The following is a 9,468-nucleotide window of genomic DNA, read 5'->3' as shown; positions in this document are numbered from 1 at the left end:
CTTAACTGAAACACTTAGGGAACCTTTCAAAGGAAAAATCCTTTCACTAATTCTCCTAATGGAATCACATGGAAACCTTTCATTGGTAAAATCCTTTAAATATTTCACTTAACTGGAACACTTAGGAGTTTTGTCAGTGGATATATCCTTTCACTAGTTCACCTAACTGAAGCACTTAGTAAAGCTTTCAACAGTAAAATGTTTTCACTAGATTTCCTAAGTGAAATACTTGAGAAACATTACAACTGTAAGGTCCTTTCGCTTATACACGTAACTGAAACACTTAGGCACCCTTTCAGAAGTAGGAATCTTTCACTAATATGCCCAAATAAAAACTACAGAACCTTTCAATGGTTAGATCATTTCACTAATTCACATAACTGCAGCACAGGAACCTTTTCAATGGTAAGATTCTTTCACTAATTTACCTAAGAAAACACTTAGGAAAGTTTGCACTGGTCAGATCGTTTGAAAGGTAAGAATCTGTCACTAATTCACAAAAAAAAATAAACTTAAGAAACCTTTCAGTTGTAATATCCTTTCACAAATTCACCTAACTGAAACATTTACGAACCTTTCATTGGTAAGATACTTTCTAGTTTACCCTTTCAGTTGTAAGATATTTTTACTAATCCGATTAACTAAAGCACTTGGTAGAATCCTTTCATTAGCTAACCTTACTAGAACACTTAGTAAACCTTTCAGTGGTAAGATTCTTTGTATCAACAAAAACATTTAGGAACCTTTCAATGTATGATTCTTTCAATAGTTCAACTAACTGGAAAACTTATGAAAACTCAGTGGTAAGCTACTTTCGCTAGTTCACCTAATGAGAACAATTAGAATGATTTCAGTGGTATTTCCTTTCACTAATTCATCTCACTGAAACACTTAAGAAACCTTTCACTAGTTTGCCTAACTAAAATACTTAGGAAACCATTCAGTGGTAAGATCCTTTCACTAATTCATCCAACTCAAAATCTTTAGAGCCATATGAATAGGAAGATCATTTCACAGGTTCACCCAATATGAAAACTTTGGAAATATTTCATCGTTAAGATCCTTTCGATAATTTACCTAACTAAAACACATAAAACCCATTTGAATGGTAAAATCCTTTCCATAGTTCACCTATCTGGAACATTTATCAATTATTTCAATAGTAAGATACTCTCAATAGATCGCCTAACTGTAACGCTTAGAAAAGCTATCATTGATAAGATCCTTTCACTTATTCACATAATCAAAACACTTGGGAGCCCTGTCAGTGATAAAATCCTTTCACTAGTCTACCTAACTTAAACATTTAGACCAATGAACCTTTTCATTTCTAATTTCTTTCACTAATTCACCCAGCTAAACGCTTAAGTAACCATTCAATGATAAAATCTTTCACTAATTCACCTAAATAAAACACTTAAGAACCCATTCAGTTGTAAGAACCTAACATTACTTAACATAACTAAAACACTTGATAATCCTTTCAATGGTAAAATCCTTTCATAAGTTCACCTAACTGAAACACTTAGGAACCCTTTTAAAGGTAAGATTCATTCACTAGTTCACCTAAATTACTGGTAAGTTTCTATCTTTAGTTCACCTAACGGATATACCTAAGAATCCTTTAAGTGTAAGATCCTTTCACTAGTTCACTTAAGTGGAGCATTTAGGAACCTTTTTAGTGGTAAGATCATTTCACTAGTTCACCTAACAAAAATACTCAGGAATCCTTCCAAAATAAGATCTTTTCACTGGCTCACCAAACTGGAACTCTTAGGAACGTTCTTAGTGGTAAGACCATCTCACTATTTCACCTAGGTCAAACACTTAGGAACTGGTTCTATGGTAAGATCCTTTCCATAAAAGTTAACATAAGTGAAACACTTAGGAAACTGTTGGTAGTAAGATCCATTTACTAGTTCACCTATCTGGAATACTTGAGAACCATTTTAATGGTAGGTGCCTTCTACTAGTTTTCTTAACTGAAACACTTAGGAAACATATTTATGGTACAGTCATTTCACCAGTTCACCTAATTAAAACACTTAGGAAAAATTCTAATGGTAAGAATCTTTCACTAATTCACCTAATTAAAACACTTAGGAGTCCTGTTCATTGTAAAATCCTTTCACTAGTTCACCTAACAGAATTCTTAGGAACCATTTAAATGGCTAGATCTTTTCACCATTTAACCTAACTGAAATGCTTATGAGGTCTGTTAATGATAAGATTCTTTCACTATTTCACCGAAATGTAACACTTAAGAACAGTTTCAAAGGTATGCTTTTTTTCATTAATTCAGCCAACTGAAACTCTTAGGAGACGTGTCATTGGTGAAATCCTTTCACTGGTTAACTCAACTGAAACACTTTGCAAATATTTCAATAGTAAGATCCTTTTAGCAAATATTTCAATGGTAAGATCCTTTTAGCAAATATTTCAATGGTAAGATCCTTTTAGCAAGTATTTCAATGGTAAGATCTTTTTATTAGTTCACCTAACAAAACACCTAGGATACCTTTCAATGGTAAGATCCTTCCACAACTTCACCTAACTGAAACACTTAAGAACCCAATCATAGCTATCATCCTTTCATTAATAAATCTAAATAAAGGGCTTAAGAACCCTGACAATGGTAAGATCCCTTCACAAGTAAACCTAACTGAAACACTTAGAAACCTTTCAATGGTAAGATTCTTTCACTAATTCACCTAACTGAAACACTTAGGCAATCTTTCAGTGGTAAGATAATTTCCCTATTTCATCTAACAGAAATACTTAAGCATGCTTTTAATCTAAAATCCTTTCAATAGTTCAGCTAACTAGAACATTGGGAACCGTCTTAGTAGTAAAATCATTTTACTACTTAACCTCACTGAAAGACACTAAGAATTATTTCACTGGTAAGTTCCATTCATTAACTCTTGAAGGAAATTAATTATGAAACCTTTTAATGACGAGATCTTTTCACTAGTTCATCTAAGTGAATCACTTTGGAGCCCTTTCAGTGGTAAGAATCTTTCAATAGATCACCTAGCTAAAAAAAAAAAAAAAACTAGGAACCTTTTCAGTGGTAAGATCCTTTCCCTAGTTAACCTAATTGAAGCACATACAGTAGGATATCTTTCAATTGTAAGATCCTTTCACTAGTTAACAATACTAGAACACTTGACAATTCTTTGCTTGGTAAAGTCTTTTCAATACTTCACCTAACTAAAACAGTTAGGAACCTTCTTCATGGTAAGATCGTTTACTAGTTCACCTAACTGAAACATTTAAGAATTGTTTCACTGGTAAGTTCCATTCATTAATTCATCTAACTGAAACTCTTCAGGAACCTTTCAGTGGCAAGATCCTTTCACTAGTTAACCTAATTAAAAAACACAGGAAGTCTTTGAATAGTAAGATCCTTTTGCTAGTTAACATAAATGGAACAATTAGGAATTCTTCCAGTGGCAAGATCTTTTCAATAGTTCGCATAACTAAAGAAAATTAGGAGACTTCTTGCTGGTAAGATCCTTTCTAGATTTCACCTAAGTAAAACACTTCTGATCCCTCCGACTGATATGATTTTTTCAACAGTTCACCTTACTATAAAACACTTGGGGACCATTTCAATAGTAAGATCCTTTCACTAGTTCACATAACTAAAACACATGAGAATTATTTCCTTGTTAAGTTCCATTAATTAATTCCAAGTAACTGAAACACTTAGGGTGCCTTTCATTAGTAAGATCCTTTCACTAGTTCATCTACCTAACACACTTAAGAAGGATTTCAATGGTGAGACCCTTTCACTAGTTTACCCAAATGAAGCACTTTGGGGACCTTTCATTGGTAAAATTCTTTCACTGTTTTACCTAACTGAGAAACTTAGGAACCATTCAATGGTAAGATCCTTTCACTAGTCAACCTAACTGAAACACATAAAACATTTCAGTAGTAAGTTCATTTAACTAGTTAACCTAGACGCTTTCACTAGTTTACAAAATCAAAACATTTAGGAAACCTTTCAGTGGGAAGATACTTTCATTGGTTCACCTAATTGGAACACTTAGGAACTATTTCAAGGTTGAGATCCTTTCACTAGTTCACCGAACTAAAACACTTAGGATACCTCTGAGTGGAAAAAATGCTTTTACTAGCTCACCTAAATGGAACCCTTAGGCACTATTTTAATGGTAAAATCCTTTCACTAGAGCACCTAACTGAAACACATACAACCCCTCTTAGTGGTGGTTTTGAACCTCACTTTTTGAACCCTTCCAGTGGTAAAATCCTTTCACTAGTTAACCTAACTAGAAGACATAGGAAACCTTTTTCAATTGTAAGGTCCTATTAATGTTTGATGTAAATGGCACCATTAGGAAATCTTTCAGCATGAAGGACTTTTTCAGTCACGAAATATTCTTTATGAAACTAATGTAAAACTAAGTTCACCTATAGAACACTCTTAGTAAAAGATCCTTTCACTAGTTCATGAAACACTTGTATGGATCCTGGTTTCCCAAGTGAAACACTTTGGAACTTTTTCAGTCTAATCACTGAACTGAAACACTAAGGGACCCTTTCAATAGTAAAATCTTTTAACTAATTCACCTAATGGTAAGATCCTTTAACTCATTCACCTATCCAAAAACATTAATTAAACTTATCAATGGTAAGATCCTTTTACTAGTTCACCTAACACAAAGAAACACAAAATTAGCAAAATTTTCAATGGAAAGATCCTTTCGCTAGTTTACCTAAGCAAAACATTTGGGAAACTTTTCAGTTGTAAGATCCTTTCACTTATTCACCTAACTGAAACACTTAGAAGTCATTTCAAAGATAAGATTCTTTCACTAATCCCCCCTAAATAAAAATTTAAGAAACCTTTTAATTGTAAGATCCTTTCAACAATTCACCTAAGAAAAACAATTAGAAACCTTTTAAATGGTTAGATTCTTTCAATAATTTACCTAAGTGAAACAATTGGGAAACTTGTAACTATAAGATCCTTTCACCTATCAACTTAACTGAAAAATTAGGATCCCTTTCAAAGGTAAAATTCTTTAACTACTTCATCTAAATGGGGTTTAAGAAAACTTTGAATGATAAAATATTTTCACTAATTCACTTAAGTGAAACACTTCGGAAACCTTTCAGTGGGAAGATCCTTCTAGTTCACCTAATACACTTTGGAACTCTTTATTTTCTTTAACATAACTGAACCCTTTCCATTTCCATGGTAAGATACTGTCACTAGTAAACCAAACTAAAACACTTGAGAAGACTTTCAATGGTAACATTTGTTCACAAGTTCACGTAAATGAAACAGTTAAGAACACTTTCAGTAGTATAATTCTTTCACTAGTCACCTAACTACAAAACTTAGAAATGGTCTCAGTGGTAAGCTATTTTCACTAGTTGACCTAACAGGAAAAACTTAGGAGTCCTCTTAGTGGTTAGATCATTTCACTAGTTCACCTAGCTGAAACACTTAGGAAACCCTTCAATGGTAAGATCCTTTCACAAGTTCACTTAGCGGGAATATTTAAGAATTATTTCAATTGTAAGTTCCTTTTGCTAATTCATCTAACTGAAGCACATTAGAAACCTTTCAGTGGTAAGATCCTTCCACCAGTTCACCTACCTAAAACAATTAGGAAACCTTTCTGTAGTAAAGTCTCTTCACTAGTTTACTTGATTGAAACCATTCGGAGCCCTTTCAGTGGTAATTTCCTTTCACTAGTGTACCTAACTGAAACATTTAAAAAATTTTTCAATGGTAAGATCCTTCCACTAATTCACCTATCTGAAATACTAAGTAACCCTTTCAATAATAAGATATTTTAGCTAATTCACCGAACTGAAAAACTTAGAAACTATTTCACTGGTAATGCTCTTTCTAGTTCACCTAACTGGACTATTTAAGAACCATTTCACTGGTAAAATTCTTTGGTTCATTCACCTAACTGAAATGCCTGAGAAACCTTTTAATGACAACATCATTTCACTAGTTACCTAACCGAAAAACCAAGAAAAATTTTCAATGGTTAAGATCTTTTGATTAATTCACTTAACTGAAACACTTCGGAAAGCTTTAAATGGTAACATCTTTTCACCAGTTTGATTAAGGGAAACACTTGGGAAACCTTGCAGTTGGAAGATGCATTCACTTATTCATCCAACTGAAATACTTAGGAACCTCCCCATAAGTAAGATTCTGTCGCTAATTCACCTAAATAAAACTTATGGAACCTTTCAATGGTAAAATCTTTCACTAATTCACCTAGCTGAAACCCTCTGGAACCATTTTACTGGAAAGATCCTTTCTCTAATTTACTAAATAATGCTTTAAGAACTTTTTCAGTGGTAAGATCCTTTCATTAACTCACCTAAATAAAGTACTTAAGAACCTTTCAGTGAAAGATCCTTTCGCTGGTTAACCTTACTAGAACATTTAAAAACCTTTTAGTGGTAAGAGCCTATCACTAGTAAACCAAACTAAAATACTTTGGAACTTTTTCAATGGTAAGATTCACTCACAAGTTCACCTAATTGAAATACTTAGGAACCCTTTCAGTGGTAAGATTCTTTCATTAGTTAACCTAACGGAAGCACTTAATAAACTTCTCAGTGTAATATTCTTTGACTAGTTCACGTAACTGGTACACTTAGGAACGCTCTCAGTGGTCAGGTACTTTCACTAGTTCACCTAAATGAAGTACTTAGGATACCTTTCAGTGGTAAGATCCTTCAACTTATTCACCTGATACACTACAAACCTTTTCTATGGTAAAAACCTTTCATTAACTCATCTAACTAATCAATTAAGAAACCTTTCAAAGGTTGGATCTTTCCACTAATTCACCAAACTAAAACACTTAAGAACCCATTCAGTGGTAAGATCCTTTCATTTGTTAACCTAACTAAAAGAGTTAGGAATACTTTCAATGGTAAGATCCTTTCCCTAGTTAACCTAATTGAAATACTGAAGAAACCTTCTGATGGCAGGATCCTTCCACTAATTCGCCTAACTGATACACTAAAGAGCCTTGTGATAAGATCTTTTCACCAGTTCATCTTACTAAAACACAGAGAAACCATATCAATGGTAAGATCTTTTCCATATTTAACCTAACTGAAACACTTAGGAAGTCTGTTAGTGGTAAGATTATTTCTCTAGCTCACCAAACTGGGACACTTATAGAACCATTTCAATGGTAAGTTTCATTCACTACTTCAGCTAACTGAAAAATCTAAAAACCTTTGAATGGTAGGATCCTTTCACTAGTCCACCTAACTAAAACACATAGGAAACTATTAAACAGTAAGAATTTACTTAATTTACTTAACTGAATCACTTAAGAGCCCTCTCAGTGATGAGATCCTTTCACTAGTTAGCCCAATTAAACATTTAAGGAAGCTTTCAATGGAAAAATCTTTTCACTAGTTTACAGAACTTAAACACTTAGGATACCTTTCAATGGTAAGATATTTTCACTAGTTCACCTGGCTGAAAAATTTAGGAGCCTACCAATTGGTAAAATTCTTTCACTAGTTCACCTTACTAAAACACTTAAAAACCTCAATGGTAAGACCTTTCACTAATTTACATAAATGAAAAACTTAACAATTATTTCACTGGAAATTTCCATTCATTCATTCATCTATCTGAAACACTTAGGGAACCTTTCATTGGTAATATGCTTTCACTATTTTACCAAACTGAAACACACACACAAAGCTTTCATTGGTAAGATTATATCCACTAACTCATGTAACTGAATCATATAGGAGCCCTTTAAATAGTAAGATCTTTTCACTGTGTGTTCATAAACTGAATATATATATATATATATATATATATATATATATATATATATATATATATATATATATATATATATATGTGTGTGTGTGTGTGTGTGTGTGTGTGTGTGTGTGTGTGTGTGTGTGTGTGTGTGTGTATGAACCATTTAAATGGCAAGACCTTTTCACTAACTCACCTAATTTGAAACACCTAGGAAACCTTTGAATGGTGAGATCCTTTCACTAGCTCACCTAATCAACACATGAAGGAAACATTCCTGTGGTAAGATCCTTTCTGTTAATTTACTTAATTGAAACACTTAGGAGCCCTATCAGTGTTAAGATTCTTTTACTAGTTCACCTAACTGAAACACTTAGAAAAGTTTTCAATAGTAAGATCCTTTCCTTTAGTATACCTTGTGAAACTCTTATTCAACCAACTGAAACACTTAGGAACCATTCAAAGGTAAATATTTTTACCTAATATACCTATATAACACCTTCTGAAACCCTTCAGTGGTAAGATCCTTTCATTAACTCACTTAACTGAAACACCTAATGAACCACTTCATCTTAAGATATCACTAATCCACCGAAGTAAAACACTTGTGAAACCTTGCATTTGTAAGGAACTTTCATTTATTCACCTAATTGAAATAAATAAGAACTCTTTCAAAGGTAAAATTCTTTCACTAGTTCACCTAAATAAAATTTTTTTCAATAATTCACCTAACTGAAACATTTAGGAACTCTTTACTGGTAAGATCCTTTCATTATTTCACCTAACTAAAGCACTTGGGAACCCTTTTAAAGGTATGATCATTTCACTAGTTAACCTTAATGAAACACTTAGGAAACCTTTCAATGATAAGATCCTTCCAATAGTTCACCTAACTGAAACGCTAAGGAAACCTTTCAATAATAATATCATTTCACTAATTCAACTAACTGAAACACTTAGGAACCCTGTCAGTGGTAAGATCCTTTCATTAGCTCAGATAACTGAAACACTTAGGAATCGTTACAACTATAAAATCCTTCAACTAGTTCACCAAACTGATATTTTGTGCTATCAGGTGCTGTTGAAAACAGTCAGTCCCACTCCAGAAATTTGCTCAACAAATTAAAAAGACTGATTAGGAACAGCGTATGGAATAATCTTGGTCTTCTCAATAATGTGCTGAACCTCTCTAACCATCCCCTCACTGCAGAAGAACAGCCCGTTTTAAATCTTGGGGTTTCATTCACTCTAAAACCAGGTCCCGAGCGTAATCTTAATTTCCTAGTTGCATTTGATAAACATTTTGCAAAAAACAATTATGACAAAAAAGATGCATGTCTCAAAAGCATTTTGCTAAATGTCTTGGAGCAAAATAACAACAAAAATTCGCTCCCGAAAAGATTCCAAAAATGCGTTAGTTAGTTTAAGGAAAAGGGGGGACATCATCATCAGAAAATTTGACAAAGATGGGAAAATAGTCCTCTTAGACAAGGAGACATACATCAATAAAGTTCAAGAACTTCTAAACGATGCGGAGACCTATGACAAATTAACGAAAGATCCCACAACAAATATTGCTGCCCAATTTAACAAATCAGTCAGAACCATAGGGGGCAATAAAAAGGACATAGAACTACTAGAGACATTCAAGGTAATGAACCCCTCTCTCC

The sequence above is a fragment of the Macrobrachium rosenbergii genome, chromosome 9 (assembly GCF_040412425.1).
Source record: "Macrobrachium rosenbergii isolate ZJJX-2024 chromosome 9, ASM4041242v1, whole genome shotgun sequence".
Lineage (NCBI taxonomy): Eukaryota > Metazoa > Arthropoda > Malacostraca > Decapoda > Palaemonidae > Macrobrachium > Macrobrachium rosenbergii.
Note: the sequence above shows the minus strand (reverse complement) of the source record.